The 22503-nt window shown below is 44.1% G+C and overlaps 1 pseudogene; it reads right to left on the bottom strand.

The window, feature by feature from the left end:
* Positions 1-4830: 4830 nt before the first annotated feature.
* Positions 4831-7147, bottom strand: LOC139385049 (trans-1,2-dihydrobenzene-1,2-diol dehydrogenase-like; annotated as a pseudogene).
* Between the last annotated feature and the right edge of the window lie 15356 nt (positions 7148-22503).

The raw sequence follows: 22503 nt of genomic DNA, 5'->3' as shown, positions 1-22503 counted from the left end.
TAACTAAAGGACTAGTAGGATATCCCCAATAACAAAGGACTAGTAGGATATCCCCAATAACTAAAGGACTAATAGGATATCCCCAATAACAAAGGACTAGTAGGATATCCCCAATAACTAAAGCACTATTAGGATATCCCCAATAACAAAGGACTAGTAGGATATCCCCAATAACAAAGGACTAGTAGGATATCCCCAATAACAAAGGACTAGTAGGATATACCCAATAACAAAGGACTAGTAGGATATCCCCAATAACCTAAGGACTAGTAGGATATCCCCAATAGGTAAACAGACTAGTAGGATATCCCCAATAACTAAAGCACTAGTAGGATATCCCCAATAACAAAGGACTAGTAGGTTATCCCCAATAGGTAAAGGACTGGTAGGATATCCCCAATAACTAAAGGACTAGTAGGATATCCCCAATAACTAAAGGACTAGTAGGATATCCCCAATAACAAAGGACTAGTAGGATATCCCCAATAGGTAAAGGACTGGTAGGATATCCCCAATAACAAAGGACTAGTAGGATATTCCCAATAACAAAGGACTAGTAGGATATCCCCAATAACAAAGGACTAGTAGGATATCCCCAATAACAAAGGACTAGTAGGATATCCCCAATAACCTAAGGACTAGTAGGATATCCCCAATAGGTAAACGGACTAGTAGGATATCCCCAATAACTAAAGCACTAGTAGGATATCCCCAATAACTAAAGCACTAGTAGGATATCCCCAATAACTAAAGCACTAGTAGGATATCCCCAATAACTAAAGGACTAGTAGGATATTCCTAATAACCTAAGGACTAGTAGGATATCCCCAATAACTAAAGGACTAGTAGGATATCCCCAATAACTAAAGGACTAGTAGGATATCCCTAATAACTATAGGACTATTAGGATATCCCCAATAACTAAAGGACTATTAGGATACCCCCAATAACTAAAGGACTAGTAGGATATCCCCAATAACCTAAGGACTAGTAGGATATCCCCAATAGGTAAACGGACTAGTAGGATATCCCCAATAGGTAAAGGACTGGTAGGATATCCCCAATATGTAAAAGACTAGTAGGATATTCTCAATAACTAAAGCACTATTAGGATATCCCCAATAACTAAAGCACTATTAGGATATCCCCAATAACTAAAGCACTATTAGGATATCCCCAATAACTGAAGGACTAGTAGGATATCCCCAATAACTAAAGCACTAGTAGGATACCCCCAATAACTAAAGGACTAGTAGGATATCCCCAATAACTAAAGCACTAGTAGGATACCCCCAATAACTAAAGGACTATTAGGATATCCCCAATAACTAAAGGACTAGTAGGATATCCCCAATAGGTAAAGGACTAATAAGATACCCTGAATAGGTAAACGACTAGTAGGATATCCCCAATAACTAATGGACTAGTAGGATATCCCCAATAACTAATGGACTAGTAGGATATCCCCAATAGGTAAAGGACTAATAAGATACCCCCAATAGGTAAACGACTAGTAGGATATCCCCAATAGGTAAACGACTAGTAGGATATCCCCAATAGGTAAACGACTAGTAGGATATCCCCAATAGGGAAACGACTAGTAGGATATCCCCAATAACTAAAGGACTAGTAGGATATCCCCAATAGGTAAACGACTAGTAGGATATCCCCAATAGGTAAAGGACTGGTAGGATATCCCCAATAACTAAAGGACTAGTAGGATATCCCCAATAGGTAAACGACTAGTAGGATATCCCCAATAACTAAAGGACTAGTAGGATATCCCCAATAGGTAAACGACTAGTAGGATATCCCCAATAACTAAAGGACTAGTAGGATATCCCCAATAACTAAAGGACTAGTAGGATATCCCCAATAGGTAAACGACTAGTAGGATATCCCCAATAACTAAAGGACTAGTAGGATATCCCCAATAACCTAAGGACTAGTAGGATATCCCCAATAGGTAAAGGACTAATAAGATACCCCCAATAGGTAAAGGACTAGTAGGATATCCCCAATAGGTAAAGGACTAGTAGGATATCCCCAATAGGTAAACGACTAGTAGGATATCCCCAATAGGTAAACGACTAGTAGGATACCCAAAATAACTAAAGGACTATTAGGATATCCCTAATAGGTAAAGACTAGTAGGATATCCCCAATAGGTAAATACTAGTAGGATATCCCCAATAACTAAAGGACTAGTAGGATATCCCCAATAACTAAAGAACTAGTAGGATATCCCCAATAACTAATTGACTAGTAGGATATCCCCAATAACTAATTGACTAGTAGGATATCCCTAATAACTAAAGGACTATTAGGATATCCCTAATAGGTAAAGACTAGTAGGATATCCCCAATAGGTAAATACTAGTAGGATATCCCCAATAACTAAAGGACTAGTAGGATATCCCCAATAACTAAAGGACTAGTAGGATATCCCCAATAACTAATTGACTAGTAGGATATCCCCAATAACTAATTGACTAGTAGGATATCCCTAATAACTAAAGGACTAGTAGGATATCCCCAATAGCTAAGCACTAGTAGGATATCCCCAGTAGGTAAAGCACCAGTCTGCCTTTACAATCTTCACCTCACCCACCTCTCCCCGGGACAGCAGGCACTCAATCTCCAGAGAGGCTCAGAAGAAGCGGGTCCACACTGCCTGGAGCATCAAGAGAGGAGGATGAGGAGGCGGAAGAGGGAGAGCACTATGATTACACACAGACACTCACACGGGACGGCCTTCACCTGCGTGCTTTGGAAACTCTGTTTGGGTATGTAACGTGGTCATAATGACACAGGTGTACCTCCAAGAAAAGACGTTGTTTGTCTTAGCAGAGGCCATCAGCTCTTACACCCCTCTGAGTTTCATGGCCATAGGCTTCTCACATAACACATTCTTCTGGGCCTTCATGAAGAGCATGCCAACGGGCAGGTGGTATGGCTGGATGGTGCCCACATATACCACCTCTACCCACACACAAAATGCCATAATAAAATGCACTAATAAACACTGTTCTGATGCATATTACACACACTGAGAGGGACATTAAGCACCGGAGGTGACGGCTAGATTATGTTTGAGACAAAACACTGACCAATCTCTGGATCTCTGGCCAGTGCCTCATGGGGCGGTAGGGTAGCCTAGTGGTTAGAGCGTTGGGCTAGTAACCGGATGGTATCCCCGAGCTGACCAGGTACAAATCTGTCGTTCTGCCCCTGAACAGGCAGTTAACCCACTGTTCCTAGGCCGTCATTGGAAATAAGAATTTGTTCTTGAACTGAAGGACTAGTTAAATAAAGGTCAAAAAAAAAAATAGCTGCTTGAGGGATGCTGTGCTTCTTTGCAAACTCCTGAGCGTCCTTTAGTTTCCGAGCAGCAACAATCTAGGGTTGACAAAAGGGTGGGCTATTTCATTCACTCATTATTTTACATTTTCAACATGTTTGTAGCCTATGACACTTTTAAATAAGCCACATTTCTATATTACATTTCCTACATGCTCATTTAGTTTGAGTTTTACGGTAAGTCATCCATCTGTGCAGAGTATATCTTGCGGCATTAAACGAGATTGTAATGTCAGCAACTCCAAAAAATCATTACAATGGGCCACATTGGAACAGTTACAATCTACTTAAAGTTAACTATATGAGTGCAGTGAAACCTTCTGATTTCTGATCATAAAACAGTTCAGATCATTCACGTTAATTTGAAACTCCACGCCGACGATAGCAAACTGAGGCTTGAACACTGCCACAATAAAGTATGTGGTGGTGGATGTCACTGTAAACGGGTACAAGTAACTAACTGGTGGTCTCCGAGAGGGAGGGTTTTCAGTGCCACTGTGAAATCATGGCTGATTTTACTGGTGCTACAGATTCCCCACCTGGTTGCCATATTGGTGTCGACAACATGTAAATATTAGCCAGCAGGTGGAGACAGACTCTGTTTTGATTAAATGACGATAAAGCGTCATTGTCGCGAGTAACCAACCAGTAGTGTTCAGGAATATTACAAATACATCCGGGTATATCAAGCACACGTTATAAAACACCGGTGCTGCAGTAATGGACATTTACCGACAGATGGAATCAACGTGCCATTTCACACCCATAACAGACCGAGGTTTGGTGCTGATTGTTTTGTGTCTAATGAATCATTTATTTTCATATTTTGGATTAGGCCTTCAAATCACTTAAAATCTTTAATATACAATATTTTAATTACTTTTAGATTACATTATTTCCTCATGTGCTGCTTGGTGTACTGAAACCTAAGAGCTGGCCAAGGTAGCCTATGTTGTCAAATGTGACATACATAAACTTGCTGACTCATCAGGCCTTGTTTCAACCCATGACCTTGGGAAGCAAAGTCATTGTTTACTCAGACAGTAGTTTTATGGGGGTCCTACAATGTGTCTATGACAATTCGTTTTTTCTCCAATTTGAATGTATTCTGACTGATATTCACCCTCTTAGGATGATCTTGTCACCTCATGAAATAAACCTCACCATGACAATCAGTGTCCTTTATTGAACCCATCAATCTTACACTTCACCGTGACAGACTTTAGCACTCTTAATTCAACCTGTCAGTCTTAGCAGCTCACAGTTGCTACTGATCAACTCAGGCTTCCTTGTCATCACCGTGTTCAAATTTGTCTCATATCAGGTGCAAGCTGTATAGGGCTAAGTCGTGAGGGGATCATTGTACACTCAGGGATGAATCCCTCCCTCCTGTCGTACACAGCTCTGTCCATGTCCAGACCCTGTGGCACAGGTCAGATTGACCATGGTCGAGTGGCGATTGAGGGGTGGTTATTGGCTGTCTTGATTGAAGACCATTCCCACCTGTTTCCTGCACTCATCCATAATCTCAGTGAGCAGGGCCGACTCGGACAGGGGCATTCTGGGGTTCTCCTTCAGTCCTGCTGAAGAGAAGGAGAAATTGACTGACTGTATTGTAAGCAAAGATTCCGGTTGGAAGCAGCAGGTAACAACAATGTTATTATTTTTTTGGCTGTTTTTACTGTTTATTACCTAGGATATACCAACAGCATTGCAATTGGATTGTTGTTGTATATCTGTTCAAACAAACTCTCATCTTTGAACAGAGAAATTGTGTTTTTCTCTGGTAAGACCTTGCGAGCCACCATACCTTTGAGCGGGCACTGCCTGACTTCCTCAGCCTCGTAGCGCAGCCCAGTGCTGTTTGTGAAGTTCAGAGGTAAGGAGGGCTCCGGCAGGGGGTACTGTGTCATCTTCCCATTCACCTCCAGTGTGGTGGGACAATGCATGGGACCTAGAACCTGAGAGGACATGAAACAGCCATTATGTTTTATGTGTATACTTATCAGTATATGCATTAATCAATAATACATCTCAATGAAGTCTCAATCAGGGACATACTGTAGATCAGACATTGTTTAGCATTTGTTGGCTCTTTCGTCACTATATTACATTTCCCCTAAATGAAGATAAAACAGACTGGGACGTTTAAAGGTTGATTCAGTAGCAACATACCCTGATGGTGCCCGTTGTTCCGCTGATGGTGGCGTTGTTAGGCAGTGAAACAGTGATGGAGGAGAAACATAAAGCCAGCCTGTTCCTGGGAAACTTCATCACCACCATGGGCTCATCCATTCCTGGCAACCATCAACAAGTCAAACAGCAAGTTAGCCCTTTACACTTCAATAAATAATGAATTATTGTCGTAGGCATAGTCAATACTGACCCCAATGCTAATCTGAATCTTGGGTTGTGCCCAATTCCAAACTCATTGTCCCTGTCCCACAATCTCTGGTTTACTTGACCAGTACTTGGCTTACATGACCAGTGAGTAGTATCTTGTGATAGATTGTTAGCTGTCCAGCACACACAGGACATTTTGTACTACATGTAGGTGCCAAGATTAATACCTGAGTTGAGAAGAACTCCAGAGGCATGGATGGACTCTGGCCTCTCCCCGTTGAACACCATCAGCACAAACTGCAAGTTGTAGACCCCAATGTCCAGCAGTGCCTCCTCCCAGCTTCTTCTCCACCGAGCGGGGGATGTGAAGCTGAGGGGAGCCGAAAAAGGCCTTCATCAGCTTTACGTCGCCGTTGGCGTCCTCAGCCAGCCACCTGCGAACCTCCCTGTACAGTGGGAAACGGGACCAGATGGCCTGGGAGAGGACAGAGAGAGCCCATCACCTCACAGAGTGGACAGACAGTTCCTTTCTATACCTCAACTTGGTCATTTCTACAACAGCCCTCATATGATCAGCAAAATCCGTCCATACATTTGCCAGACCTTGGTTCAAATACATATGTAGTTGACAACTGGTATTTAAAATACTTTTTCTGTGTATTTGAGTATTTTCAAATACACAGCCCAAAACAAGCACTTTTATTTGAGTATTTGAATGGTTATTTGTAAAAAACCAAATAGTATTTGAGAGTATTTTCAAATACCTTTTTGAAATAATATATTCAAATACCTGGGTTAAATGTATGGAAGTGTATTTCCAAATACATTAAAATATTTAACTACTTGTCCTTTCAAATAAAATATACCTTACTTTGAATGTACAGTATGTGAAAGTAATTTAGATATTTGAAATAGTATTTGAACCCAGGTCGGGTATTTACTACAGTAATGTGACAACAGTACAAATGGTGAGACTCAAGCAATAAATCATGTTAACAGACTGAGACACTTTGATTTTCAAACAGTTACGTCATTAAGCCATTATCTGTGGCTGCACAGACAGGCCCTCCGAGGCTGTTAACCCACCAATCTCTGCATCGCTGGCCAGCTCTTCATAGCTCCCATAGGCCTTGGGGATGCTGTGCTTCTTGGCAAACTCCCGGGCACGCTCCAGACTCCTCGCAGCCACCGCCACTATCTGGAACGAGAGGGGAAAACACACAGACATTCATTACTTCTAGGCAAGCTGTCAGTGCCGACGGAGAGAGAGAGAGAGGCAGGAGGAAGAGAGACATCCAGTATGTGAATCACCATAGAATGTGTTTGTTTGGGTGGGTGGAGTGGAGTGGGGTGCCTGGTGGTCTCCAGGAGGGAGGGTTTTCATGTCCACACTGAAGTCGTGGCTGATCTTCCCCGCACTGCAGAGTCCCCACCGGGTCGCCATGTTGAACAGATGGTAGTTGGCAGGTAAGAGGGGCTGTGCCTGGGCCTCGGGTCAGAGCTGGGGAGAGCGGTTGTGACCTTGTGGAGCGCTGGGTAGTCAGATGTAGTGGAGCTCCACAGAGCTGGTAGCTTCACCCTGGAGAGCTGCTGCTGCATTTATATGCTGGAGAGGCTGGGAATGTCAGCTCTCCACTCCGCTGCCCCTCACACACACACACACACACACACACACACACACACACACACACACACACACACACACACACACACACACACACACACACCCCTCGGAGGTTAATAAAGTCATGTAATGCTGCTGCTACTGATACAAGTCTCTTACAACCAGGCCAACATGGTTTATGCCGGTTGTCTCTGACAATCTGTAACAGAACAGTTCAATGGGATTCTTCAGCAACATTAGCATTATGGGGAACTAGACAGTTTAATGTGTACAGACATAACTCACCTTGCCCTCACATAATCACTGTCCCAAAACGCTGCAGGTCAACCCGGGGTAACTGGAACTATTAGGAAGGAGGTAGGGGACTATTTTGTTCCCCACTAGGGAGGCGTTGATTAGCCTGCAAGGGCTTGACAGCAGCACAGGCCAATGGTTAAAATGGACCCCACTGGGACCACTGGTGTGAACAAGTAGGCTATGCAATGTTCACAAGCTCCCATAGGAAAACATAGTACATCCAAGCACAGCTGTTTAGCTGCTGGTCAACACACTGAGCTAGGATGACAATGGAAATGAGAGAGCTCTGTTGCCCTTGGGCTAAATATTAAGCAGTTAGGAGGCTTGTTATTGTGTAAGATTCATTACCAGAACCGACCACTAGATGGCAACATGTTGTAAGTGTAGTTCAGGGATCCAGCAAAACTCTGAGAATTTCAAATGGTTTATTGTTGTGTGTCACGTTATAAAAGCATCATCAGGTATCAAACAAGTGTCATGCAAAAATACAATTGTTGACATTTTTGGAAATGGCCATACCATCTTGATTAGAGAGAAACATACATTATTTTGTTTTCTAATTGTTGTGCAACTTATACCATTGTTTCAGATGTTGTTTCAGGTTGATGTATTTATGACTATTATCACTTTTTATATGATAAGTATATGTCCCAATAACCCCAAAAATGTATATATATCTATATATTTTTTCCACATATTCATTACATAGTGTACTTTATTCCTCTATCTTAATTCAATTTCAAACAGATACCTGAAGATTGGATTCAAATGAGAACATTGTCGGCAAACAATTCTCATTGTGATTTAATTTTTTATCAATGACTCTTACTTTGCTGGTCTGCTGCTTTGCCTTTGTGTCTCACTTCCACAGGCATTCTGGGAGCTGTGTGCCGTTGTCATAACGACAAGGTACCAGCTGGGCAATTTGTATGCAAATGGTATCAGGCTTGGCCTAATCTCCCTGCCTATACAACAGGACCTAGTTGCCATGGGAATGTCCATCTCCGCCTTGGGTGAAATGTTACACTTTTTTTGTGTACATTTTGTGTGCAGCAGGAAAGGTGCACATAGTGATGTTACTGCCTGGTGGGTAGGGAGAGAAGCAGGAGGAGTGAGTGTTAGTCAGGGCCGTACCTGAGAGGACTGGTCCGTCTGGGTGTTGGAGGTATGGAGGGGAGGATTGGGCCTGGTGGCACTGTGGCAGTGCCAGCTGATAGGACAAGAGAAAGAACCTAGAGCCTCAGGTGGTCTGCTGTGGAAGTTCTGGACAGGGCTGGCGCAGAGAAGAAGCCAGGTACTGGGACCCAACTTTCTCCCTCCAAGCAGTGACACTGCCAGCCATTAGAGGGAATGAAAAGTCAAACTTTCTTTGCTAAGACTCATTAAGACATCTTTCTCTGTTTCCAGCATGGCCCTCAAGGTCAAGAAGAGGGCATGCGTGCCTCTGAACTGAAGACTAATCAGGCAGGCTCACAGATCTGACAGAGATGTGCTGAAGGACAGGAGGGTTGGCATAGTGTGGGATGGGACCAGGGGCCCTGGGGGGATTGCGTTTGAGATTGGAAGACGTCATACAGTAAAGAGACTGTTGATGAGATGAGCCGAGTCAGGACGTTGGCATGCAGGAAGCCAGGCGGGGGCTTCATTAATTCACCACGGCCAGGACGTTGGCATGCAGGAAGCCAGGCGGGGGCTTCATTAATTCACCACGGCCAGGACGTTGGCATGCAGGAAGCCAGGCGGGGGCTTCATTAATTCACCACGGCCAGGACGTTGGCATGCAGGAAGCCAGGCGGGGGCTTCATTAATTCACCACGGCCAGGACGTTGGCATGCAGGAAGCCAGGCGGGGGCTTCATTAATTCACCACGGCCAGGACGATTGCCTTCCATTCCTATCACTTCTCACTGAGTGCTTATTTGATTAAAATTTCATGCATCATCTCTGTCTGACTGTGTCCCTGGCTTTGTCACTGACAGAGCTGGGGGAGTGTTGGGGGCTGGGTGGCTATCAGAGATGTCACCGTGGTTGGTTTCCATGGAGCCATGTTGTTGTTGTTGTTGTGTGAAGGTGGCTGATCACAACAAACACTTTTGTCTTTGCACTCCGTCACATCACTTCATCTTAGCTTTTAGCTGTCAGTAGAAGTGCCCTACTTATGGAGCTGCAATAGCTGTGCATTTCATCCTACAAAACAACATTTCATCTCTGACTTGAGCTTAATGGGAAATACAAATGTCCATGCAGTGAGAGACTGTATAATCCTGTTTTGATTTAGAGGGTTTCTATTTCCGCTTAGACACAGCTGTCCATAAGTGAAATATACTGTGTATCTAGAGCTGAGTGTATTTGGGGGGACTAGTATCACTGTATTAAAGGAGCCACCATACCTCCATCTGTAACTCAAGGTCACTGCAGAGGGAGGAGGGGTGACAGCCAGGCGAGGAGAGGGAGGTGAGCGCCGGGCTGGTGAGGAGAGGAGGTGCCGAGGACAGGGGAGTTTGAGGGAGGCTGGGAGGAGAGCTTGATGAATGTGGGGGAGAGCAAAGTGGGCATGGGACCAATACGTAATTTTGTCAATGGAACAGGATGTACTGACGACTGGGGGCTGCAGTTTTTTCTTTCCATTAAAAAAAGTGTGATAGAGCAGAAGGATAGAGCAGAAGGATAGAGCTGAGGAAGAGACGAGCTAGAAGGCTTTAATGGCAGTCTTTGACCTTCTGCATTGTGCCAACCCTTTGGGAGTCCTATCTGTGTCTGCAGCACATACCATTAAATGAGACTATACCGTAGCTCACTTAGCAGCCCTTCAGTCAGCAGGGAAAGAAAAGGTACAGCCAGCCATAGAGAGAGAGAGAAGGACAATGTATTCAACCTGCACACCATAATTGACAAACAAACAAACAAACCAAAACAAAGGAAAAGTGTTCTCATGATTTGTTGATTTCAAAATAGCTTTTGACTCAATTTGGCATGAGAGTCTGCTATACAAATTGATGGAAAGCGGTGTTGAGGGAAAAACATACGACATTATAAAATCCATGTACATAAACAACAACTATGCAGTTCAAATGGGCAAAAAACACACATTTTGGCCTCCTGGGTGGCGCAGCAGTCTAAGTCACTGCATCGCAGTGCTAGAGGCGTCACTACAGACCTGGGTTTGATCCTAGGCACCGGGTTAGGGGAAGGATTGGCCGGGGGGGCTTAACTTGGCTCATCGCACTCTAGCAACTCCTTGTGGTAGGACGGGCCCCTGCAGGCTGACCTCGGTCATCAGGTGAACACATTATGTGGTCGGGTGTTAAGAAGCAAAGTTTGGCGGTCCTGTTTCGGAGGACACATCACTTGACCTTCCATTCCCGAGCACGTTGGGGAGTTACAGCGATGAGATGATTGAAATTGGGGAGAAAAAGGGGGTAAAACATTTTTAAAACACACATATTGCTTTCCACAGGGCAGTGGGGGATGTGGCTTGAGCCCCACCCTCTTCAACATACTGTATATATCAACAAATTGGTGAGGGCACTAGAATAGTCTAGAATCTGAAGTCAAATGTCTACTGTTTGCTGATGATCTGGTGCTTCTGTCACCAACCAAGGAGGGCATACAGCAGCACCTAGATCATCTACACAGATTCTGTCAGACCTGGGCCCTGACAGTAAATCTCAGTAAGACAAAAATAATGGTGTTCCACAAAAGGTCCAGTTGCCAGGACCACAAATACAAATTTAATCTAGACACCGTTGCCCTAGAGCACACAAAAAACTAAACCTACCTCAGGCCAAAACATCAGCACCACAGGCAACTTCCACAAAGCTGTGAACGATCTGAGAGACCAGGCAAGAACGGCCTTATACGCCATCAAAAGGAACATAACATTCAACATCCCAATTAGGATCTGGCAAAAAAAATACTTGAATCAGTTATAGAACCAATTGCCCTTGATGTTTGTGACGTCTGGGATCCACTCACCAATCAAGAAGTCACAAAATGTGTCATTCATCAAATTGAGACTCTGGATGCAGAATTCTCCGTGTACAATGGAAAAGACCAAATAATGCACGCAGAGCAGAATTAGGCCGATAACCACTAATTATCAAAATCCAGAAAAGTGGCGTTAAATTCTACAACCACCTAAGAGGAAGTGATTCCCAAAACTTCGATAACAAAGCCATCCCCTACAGAGAGATTAACCTGGAGAAGAGTCCCCTAAGCAAGCTGATCCGGGGGCTCTGTTCACAAACAGACCCCACAGAGCCCCAGGACAGCAACAGCAACAGCAACACAATTAGACCAAACAAATCACGAGAAAAATAAAAGATAATTACTTGACACATTGGAAGGAAATTACCAAAAAAGCAGAGCAAACTGAAATGCGTTTTGGCCCTAAACAGAGAGTACACAGTGTCAGTATACCTGACCACTGTGACTAACCCAAACTTAAGGAAAACTTGTATTATGTACAGTGAGCATGGCCTTGCTATTGAAAGAGGCCGACGTAGGCAGAAAACAGGCAATGTGCACACTGCCCACAAAATCAGGTGGAAACTGAGCTGCACTTCCCAACCTTCTGCCAAATGTATGACTATATTAAAGACATATATTTCCTCCAGATTACATAGACCCACAAATAATTCCAAAACAAATCAAATATTGATAAACTTCCATATTGGGTGAAATACCACAGTGTGCCATCACAGCAGCAAGATTTGTGACCTGTTGCCACAAGAAAAGGGCAACCAGTGAAGAACAAACACCATTGTAAATACAACCCATATTTGTGTTGATTTATTTTCCCTTTTGACCTTTAACTATTTGCACATCATTATAACACTGTACATAGACATAATATGGCATTTGAAATGTCCTTTGAAACTTTGTAATGTTTGTAATGTTTACTGTTCAGAGAGAGAGAGAGAGAGAGAGAGAGAGAGAGAGAGAGAGATAGAGAGACAGAGAGAGAGAGAGAGAGAGAGAGAGAGAGACAGAGAGAGAGAGAGAGAGAGAGAGAGAGACAGAGAGAGAGAGAGAGAGAGGGAGAGGGAGAGGGAGGGAGAGTGAGAGGGAGAGGGAGAGAGGGGGATAGAAATACATCCACATCACATCAGGGCACCTGATACGGCTCTTCCTGGCCTGCCGTGGATAACGTGCGCTTTCCATAGGTTTGATATCATTCCAACGAGCCCGTCCTCCTATAGCTCCTCCCACCAGTCTCCTCCGCTACTTTCGTCTGTGGTCCCCGCCTGTGCAGACACTCCTATATGGTTTTCACCCAAATGCACATGATCCATGGCAGGCCAGGAGGAGTCGTGTCAGGTGTCACTCTCCTGATGTGATTTGGTGTGATGTGGATGTCCTTCCACCAGCAGCAGCTGATAACAGCACTCACATCATAGCAGGAGACAGGAAGAAATATTCCAGACTCTGCAGGAGTGATAGGTGCTAAAGGTTCACTGTGTTGAGGTTAGAGGTGCTTCTCATCTCCCTCAGAGACGTGGAAATGTGATACTGTGGTTTATTCCAGCCTGTAGTAAATGTTAACAAAGCACTGATGCAACTAGCATCTGTCTGTGTCATTAAATGGAGCCTGTCCTACTCCGAGAAACTGTTGTCTGTGCCACTGAAGGTAGACACACACTGAAACACACACAGTACACAATTTGAGCCCTTCCTTAAAAACTATCCCAGTGCACAGTGGAGACAGTAGTATCTGCAGACTGACTGAGTACAGATTGTGTAAGGAGATATATACCGAGTCCATCACTCGGCTCCCACTGAGTAGGGAGTGTCAGACATGATGAGAGCCAAGAAGGCACAAGAGCAAATACCAACTCCTATCAACCGGTTGATAACAATGTCCTCTTCAGCTTTGGGAGCTTCCAGTATGTTGACCTATCAACCAGTTGATGTGAACATATCAAACAGTAATCTACCAACCAGTTGATAATGTGCCAAGAGACAAGACTAATGTCAACCGCTATCAACTAGTTGATAGTAATGTCCTCCGGTGCTTGGGAAACGTCCATTTCGCGATAGATACATAACCCCTTGAAGGTCCAGAGGTGTGTATAGAGATGTTGTGTTGGACATGTCAGTACCCTTCCTGGAGCCCTCCTGCTCTGCCCACTCATCTGAACCCATCCGTGGGAGTGAAAACCATAAAGCAGTCTCCACACTTAGCTGTGTTTGTGTTTAATTGCCTGTTATGGCCTGCAATATTTGTATCTGCCGTCCCTTGGCGGAGGGGCGCCATGGGAGGAAGAGTGTGGCCCTGAGTGTGTGTCATGGCTCAGTACACCTCTGACAGCAAAGAGAGAGAGAGCTGCCTGCTTTCCTACCTGCGCTTCATGCACCTGCAAGTAAAACACTGACCCAGCACCTCACCCATGGCACAGAACTGTCACACCCTGATCTGGTTTTCCTGTCCTTGTGATTGTCTCCACCCCCTCCAGGTGTCGCTTATTATCCCCGGTGTATATATACCCGACAGGGCTCTAACTCCTCTAGCTCCACAATGAAATAGGGTGCAGGTCAGGCAGCAGGCTGTTAGCCAGCCTGCCAGCATAGAGAGTCTGCCACTAGCACAGTCAGTGTAGTCAGCTCAGCTATCACCATTGAGACCGTGTCTGTGCCTCGACCTAGGTTGGGCAAAACTAAACATGGCGGTGTTCGCATTAGCAATCTCACTAGGATAAAGACCACCTCCATTCCTGTCATTGTTGAAAGAGATCATGATACCTCACATCTCAAAATAGGGCTACTTAATGTTAGATCCCTTACTTCAAAGGCAATTATAGTCAATGAACTAATCACTGATCATAATCTTGATGTGATTGGCCTGACTGAAACATGGCTTAAGCCTGATGAATTTACTGTGTTAAATGAGGCCTCACCTCCTGGCTACACTAGTGACCATATCCCCTGTGCATCCCGCAAAGGTGGAGGTGTTGCTAACATTTACGATAGCAAATTAAAATTTACAAAAAAAAAAAAAAGTTTTCGTCTTTTGAGCTTCTAGTCATGAAATCTATGCAGCCTACTCAATCACTTTTTATAGCTACTGTTTACAGGCCTCCTGGGCCATATACAGCGTTCCTCACTGAGTTCCATGATTTCCTATCGGACCTTGTAGTCATAGCAGATAATATTCTAATCTTTGGTGACTTTAATATTCACATGGAAAAGTCCACAGACCCACTCCAAAAGGCTTTCGGAGCCATCATCGACTCAGTGGGTTTTGTCCAACATGTCTCTGGACCCACTCACTGTCACAGTCATACGCTGGACCTAGTTTTGTCCCATGGAATAAATGTTGTGGATCTTAATGTTTTTCCTCATAACCCTGGACTATCGGACCACCATTTTATTACGTTTGCAATTGCAACAAATAATCTGCTCAGACCCCAACCAAGGAACATCAAAAGTTGTGCTATAAATTCACAGACAACACAAAGATTCCTTGATGTCCTTCCAGATTCCCTCTGTCTACCAAAGGACGCCAGAGGACAAAAATCAGTTAACCACCTAACTGAGGAACTCAATTTAACCTTGCGCAATACCCTAGATGCAGTTGCACCCCTAAAAACTAAAAACATTTCTCATAAGAAACTAGCTCCCTGGTACACAGAAAATACCAGAGCTCTGAAGCAAGCTTCCAGAAAATTGGAACGGAAATGGCGCCACACCAAACTGGAAGTCTTCCGACTAGTTTGGAAAGACAGTACTGTGCAGTACCGAAGAGCCCTTACTGCTGCTCGATCATCCTATTTTTCTAACTTAATTGAGGAAAATAAGAACAATCCGAAATTCCTTTTTGATACTGTCGCAAAGCTAACTAAAAAGCAGCATTCCCCAAGAGAGGATGACTTTCACTTTAGCAGTGATAAATTCATGAACTTCTTTGAGGAAAAGATTATGATTATTAGAAAGCAAATTACGGACTCCTCTTTAAATCTGCGTATTCCTTCAAAGCTCAGTTGTCCTGAGTCTGCACAACTCTGCCAGGACCTAGGATCAAGAGAGACGCTCAAGTGTTTTAGTACTATATCTCTTGACACAGTGCTGAAAATAATCATGGCCTCTAAACCTTCAAGCTGCATACTGGAGCCTATTCCAACTAAACTACTGAAAGAGCTGCTTCCTGTGCTTGGCCCTCCTATGTTGAACATAATAAACGGCTCTCTATCCACCGGATGTGTACCAAACTCACTAAAAGTGGCAGTAATAAAGCCTCTCTTGAAAAAGCCAAACCTTGACCCAGAAAATATAAAAAACTATCGGCCTTTATGAAATCTTCCATTCCTCTCAAAAATTTTAGAAAAGGCTGTTGCGCAGCAACTCACTGCCTTCCTGAAGACAAACAATGTATACGAAATGCTTCAGTCTTGTTTTAGACCCCATCATAGCACTGAGATGGCACTTGTGAAGGTGGTAAATGACATTTTAATGGCATCGGACCGAGGCTCTGCATCTGTCCTCGTGCTCCTAGACCTTAGTGCTGCTTTTGATACCATCGATCACCACATTCTTTTGGAGAGATTGGAAACCTAAATTGGTCTACACGGACAAGTTCTGGCCTGGTTTAGATCTTATCTGTCGGAAAGATATCAGTTTGTCTCTGTGAATGGTTTGTCCTCTGACAAATCAACTGTAAATTTCGGTGTTCCTCAAGGTTCCGTTTTAGGACCACTATTGTTTTCACTATACATTTTACCTCTTGGGGATGTTATTCGAAAACATAATGTTAACTTTCACTGCTATGCGGATGACACACAGCTGTACATTTCAATGAAACATGGTGAAGCCCCAAAATTGCCCTTGCTAGAAGCATGTGTTTCAGACATAAGGAAGTATTTGGCTGCAAACTTTCTACTTTTAAACTCGGACAAAACAGAGATGCTTGTTCTAGGTCCCAAGAAACAAAGAGATCTTCTGTTGAATCTGACAATTAATCTTAATGGTTATACAGTCGTCTCAAATAAAACTGTGAAGGACCTCGGCATACTCTGGACCCAGAGTCCAGAGTCTCTTTTGAAGAACATATCACAACCATTTCAAGGACAGCTTTTTTCCATCTACGTAACATTGCAAAAATCAGAAACTTTCTGTCCAAAAATGATGCAGGATAATAAACTTCAGTTAGTGCTAAATACGGCTGCTAGATTCCTGACTAGAACCAAACAAATTGATCATATTACTTCAGTGCTAGCCTCTCTACACTGGCAAGGGCTGATTTCAAGGTTTTACTGCTAACCTACAAAACATTACATGGGCTTGCTCCTACCTATCTCTCTGATTTGGTCCTGCCGTACATACCTACACGTTACAAGACGCAGGCCTCCTAATTGTCCCTAGAATTTCTAAGCAAACAGCTGGAGGCAGGGCTTTCTCCTATAGAGCTCAATTTTTATGGAACGGTCTGCCTACCTATGTCAGAGACGCAAACTCGGTCTCAACCTTTAAGTCTTTACTGAAGACTCATCTCTTCAGTGGGTCATATGATTGAGTGTAGTCTGGCCCAGGAGTGGGAGGGTGAACGGAAAGGCTCTGAAGCAACGAACCGCCCTTGCTGTCTCTGCCTGGCCGGTTCCCCTCTTTCCACTGGGATTCTCTGCCTCTAACCCTATTACAGGGGCTGAGTCACTGGCTTACTGGGGCTCTCTCATGCCGTCCCTGGAGGGGGTGCATCACCTGAGTGGGTTGATTCACTGATGTGGTCATCCTGTCTGGGTTGGCCCCCCCCCCCCCCCCCCCCCCCCCCCCCCCCCCCCTTGGGTTGTGCCGTGGCGGAGGTCTTTGTGGGCTATACTCGTCTCAGGATGGTAAATTGGTGGTTTAAGATATCCCTCTAGTGGTGTGGGGGCTGTGCTTTGGCAAAGTGGGTGGGGTTATATCCTTCCTGTTTGGCCCTGTCCGGGGGTGTCCTCGGATGGGGCCACAGTGTCTCCTGACCCCTCCTGTCTCAGCCTCCAGTATTTATGCTGCAGTAGTTAATGTGTCGGGGGGCAAGGGTCAGTTTGTTATATCTGGAGTACTTCTCCTGTCCTATTCGGTGTCCTGTGTGAATCTAAGTGTGCTGGAGTCTGCTGCTCCAGTTTTAACTGTTCTGCCTTATTATTATTCGACCATGCTGGTCATTTATGAACATTTGAACATCTTGGCCATGTTCTGTTATAATCTCCACCCGGCACAGCCAGAAGAGGACTGGCCACCCCACATAGCCTCTCTAGGTTTCTTCCTAGGTTTTGGCCTTTCTAGGGAGTTTTTCCTAGCCACCGTGCTTCTACACCTGCATTGCTTGCTGTTCGGGGTTTTAGGCTGGGTTTCTGTACAGCACTTTGAGATATCAGCTGATGTACTAAGGGCTATATAAATAAATTTGATTTGATTTTGATTTGTTTCCTGTCTCTCTGTGCCAGTTTGTCTTGTTTGCCAAGTCAACCAGTGGTTTTCCTTGCTCCTACTTTTCCCCAGTCTGTTTGTTTCTAGTCCTCCTGGTTTCGACCCTTGCCTGTCCTGACTCCGAACCCGCCTGCCTCACCACTCTGACTGTTCTGACTACCAGCCTGCCTATCCCCTTGTACTGTTTTGGACTCGGATCTGGTTTCTGACCCCTGCCTGACCTGGAGACTGCCTATCATCTGGTACTGTTTGGACTCTGACCTGGTTTATGAACTCTCTTTATGAACTCTTGTTGGTGTAATAAATATTGGAGCTCAACCATCTTCCTCCTGTGCCTGCGCTTTGGTCTCGCCTTGTGCCCTTATAAGAACATCCATACTCAAAATAAGTTCATGCTTTATAGAGCTCTATAATCATCCTTTCAGAGCTCAGAGTGGGTTATTTACTTGCACAGTTTTAATGATTGATTGTTGTGATGGAAGGATGTTTACTGTACATGTTCTACTGACATGGAAGAGACTTGGAGGGAGGTCTGAAAAAATCCATCATCCCCCCATCTGTTATCAGTGTCAGATATGAAGCGACTGCCTCTGGGTTTGGCGCACACACACACACAAGCACACACACACACACACACACACACACACACACACACACACACCTTCCCGCTGGCTGCCAGTTTTATTAACTGTATGCTTGTCCACAGTCATAGTCGGTTAAGGCTTTGGAGGCTGGTGGAGGGAGAGGTGTTGCTGAGAGCACCAGCGAGAGAAGAGAGGGGGAGAGGAAGAGGGGGAGGGAGATGGCGAGGACACAGAGGAGCCTGTAATGGAATGCCTGAGCCCACTAACTGTGGACCAAGATAAAAACAGGAAAAACCAATTCTCTCCTTTCGCCAACTGAGCTGTGGCAGGGATTAGAAACTGGAGTCTGCTCCAGTGTATCTCCCCAGAAGTGTGAGCTGTGTTTTATGTGGGAATTATTGAAATCGTTCACTGTCTCACTCAGTGGCGGCCTGGGTAATTTGATGACGTTAGCTCCACACTCTGATTGGACATAGTAAATTAGTCATGCCGTCTTACAAAGCTACCATCCCTCAACAAAGTGGGCCAAGCCAGAGAGATATCATGCAAAATGTGCCAAACAGAAATAATAAAAGACAATCAGTGGAATTCATGACTGAAGCTCAAATGCACCAAAACAAATCCTCCATGTGTTATTATAACATCTTGGCCAGAAATGTGTGTTTGGGATCTGAACAAAAGCTGAAGAACATACGCACATCCAGGTACTTTCCGTGGGTGCTGGAGTTGTAGGCCAACTCCTGGAAAACAGGAAGGAAAACGACACTGCTGCTCGTGCTCCCAGGTGATTTGACTATAACAGCGTGGATGCCTGATGAAGACCTGAGGGTCAAAACGTTGGTGTGAATAAAATCACCTGGGAGCACGAGCAGCAGCGTTTTCCTGTCTGTTTTCCATGTGTTTGGGATCTTAACCCGTTACGCTCATGGAAATTGGCCTATATGAATCGGGTTTAATGTAAATGTTTGTGGTTTTTGTTTGGAACACAGCCCATCGCACAAGTCCTGTTGTTCCATTATAAATCGCCATCTGGGTTAGGTGGGCATCGTTTGAAAGTTTATTCTATTGCCAACATGACTAGCTAAGTTGTAAAATGCGATCTGACAGTATAAGGCTTTCAAAGGGCCCTTCAGACAGATTGTAACTTTGGCGCACATAGAATGGAGTCATGGGTGCATTTAGGTGTGTTATGTGGCTCATTTTCTTCACAATACCACAAACATAGGCTCATTGTGTCCAGGACAACCCAGGGTATAACACATGTCATCCTGTAACTGTGGATCAAACATAATGATCATAAACGTTGATAATGTAAATGACATGAGTTTTCAGATATGGACATGTGAAGTGCACATTTGGACTCATGGGCGTGTGCTTTTCTTGTGTGACATCAAAACGGTATATTTATAATCATTCTCATAGTCTCATCTTTACGAACATATCGATTCCTCTCAATTAACAGCATTTCCCTCCCTCAGACAACAACAAATGTGCAAAAGTAGCCCAATTAGCTGGAGGGATCATCAAGGGGCATCTTGTGTGTTGCTCACGATTATAACGGCTGTCAGTCAAAACCCATATAGCACTGTTAAATGGAGAAGCTGAACTCTGACATCATGCATAGCATATTACTGTACAGCCACTGTGTTCCAATTTAGGCGCTTATGACTAAATGGCTATGAGTGGAAAGGTCTTCTCAACTTGTTTATGTTTGCTTCTTATACTGTATGAATATACAGTGTAAACTCTTTAAATCCAGTCACCAAAGTACCAGAGGTATATCACACTTCAAAAGAAAGAGGTCCCTTGAAAATGTAAATCAAAAAAGAAACAACCACATGAATGGGGAAACAGACATGGAACCCAGATTCCTCAACAGACCCAGAAACATTGCCTTCTCTTTCAAGAAAATGAAACAAATAGGATGTGCATTAATTAACTGAATCCCTGTGTGGTTGACTCATAACAATCATGAAATATTCAGAGTTTAACACAGTCTCCCTTTTAATCCCAACGGCTGGGGCAGGATAATAACAACCAGAACTGGATGCTCAAAAACACAGCCTCTCTCCCTCCGTCTCTCTCTTCCACATCTCTCTCTCCTTCTTCCTCGTCTCTCTCTAGCTCTCATATTCATATTCTCCCACAAACTTCCCCTCACAATCCTTCAACCTTGCTCTCTCTCCCCAGATCCCCTCTGCTCTATTTTCTGGGTCCTTTTGTTCTGATACTCTCCCTGCCCTCTCACCCAGTTCATATTGCTCTGGGGGTCTTGGTACAGTAAGGCATCATACCGTGAGATGTGTGGTTTAACATAAATGCTACTGTATGAGTATTGCAAACAAAGACAACCCCTGAAGCCCATCAGAAACACCAGCAGTAGTAACATCAAAGGAAGCTTGGAATATATTAGTTCTAAGAATAGTTGAACTATTTTATGCAAATGAGGATCTTCATATTTCAGTGCAATACATGCTCTAATGTTAATGGTTCATCCCTGGGTCTGGCCAGCTCATTTCAGGGTGATCATACTGTTAATCAACCAGAGAGGAAGAGGCAAAGCTTGTAACCCAGATGTGAAAGTGAGAGCTCACAATTTATCCCCGGATCAATCAGCTTCAAGGCAAGGAATTGGGTTGTGGCACACCGGGGTGGGCGAGCTCATAGGGGATGTTGACTATACAGCAGCATCACGCGGTGCCATTAATTTTCAATGGAAATAAAGCGAAGAGAAACTGAGTGGGCAGGGGACCGATTAGCAATGCGAGCACGGGCGAGGGAGCTGAACAGGGTGGGACTAAAGTTAGGGAAAGCTGTACTTTATGCAAATTGTCTGCAATATTGTGGCGCAAGTGACAAATCAAAGCTTTCCATAGCTTCCAGCCTCTACTGGATGGGCTGTTGATACCTACAGCTGCACTACCTAGCATACCAGCTAGCTTGCTAGCACCCACATGAGGCTTGAATGACCCCGAGTTGCCGAGTTTCACCACTGACCTTTTACCTTTTAAGCCAAAAGATAACACATTTGTTATTGACAATTACAACCTTATCAATGTGGATAATGTAGCTAGTCTGACCATATTGTTAATGTTAAGCAAGCTAGCTAACTTTATTCTTAACATTGTTAGCAAGCTTATCAAATCAAATCAAATTTTATTGGTCACATACAGGTGTTTAGCAGATGTTATTGCGGGTGTAGAGAAATGCTTGTAGCTAGCCGTTTCCAGTTTCCTATTTTCTACGAGCACATGAAGCCAGCATGATTAAAGATATCCATCCCATCAAGGCCATTTACCATTGAAAAAAATGGTCACAGTGCTGGTCTACTTAAACCAGGGGTGGCCCTCCCCATAGAGATAGACAGAGGACTCTAGTGCCCAAATGCCAGTTTTAGCATGGGCAGCGTCATTTGGGACTTTCACCTACTGGGTGAGACTTCCTATGGGTTAAGGAAAGATCACATAATTCCATCCAGGTCATCAGGGGAGATGAGCCAATTAATTCTACTCGTGAGCAAACATTACATAACTGCAGGTGGCAGTAAATTGCCAACCTTGACTTTTACCTGTTCAAACAACACACTCCAGGTGGCAGTATGCACCAGTTTGTTTACCAACTCATACAGTTTGTTTACCAACTCATATTAGAAGAAGAAAATTAACTACTTCAAAATGGAGATGACTTTGGTGCTGAAAAGATTTTCCCTCTAAAAAAGAGAGAGTTGCAGAGTTGCAAAGAAAAAGCAATATCTCAGACTGGCCAATAAAAATAAAAGATTAAGATGGGCAAAAGAACACAGATACTGGATAGAGGAACTCTGCCTAGAAGGCCAGCATCCTGGAGTCGCATCTTCACTGTTGATGTTGAGACTGGTGTTTTGCGGGTGCTA

Source organism: Oncorhynchus clarkii, chromosome 26 (assembly GCF_045791955.1).
Source record: "Oncorhynchus clarkii lewisi isolate Uvic-CL-2024 chromosome 26, UVic_Ocla_1.0, whole genome shotgun sequence".
NCBI lineage: Eukaryota > Metazoa > Chordata > Actinopteri > Salmoniformes > Salmonidae > Oncorhynchus > Oncorhynchus clarkii.
Note: the sequence above shows the minus strand (reverse complement) of the source record. Positions and strands in the feature narration are given on the sequence as shown.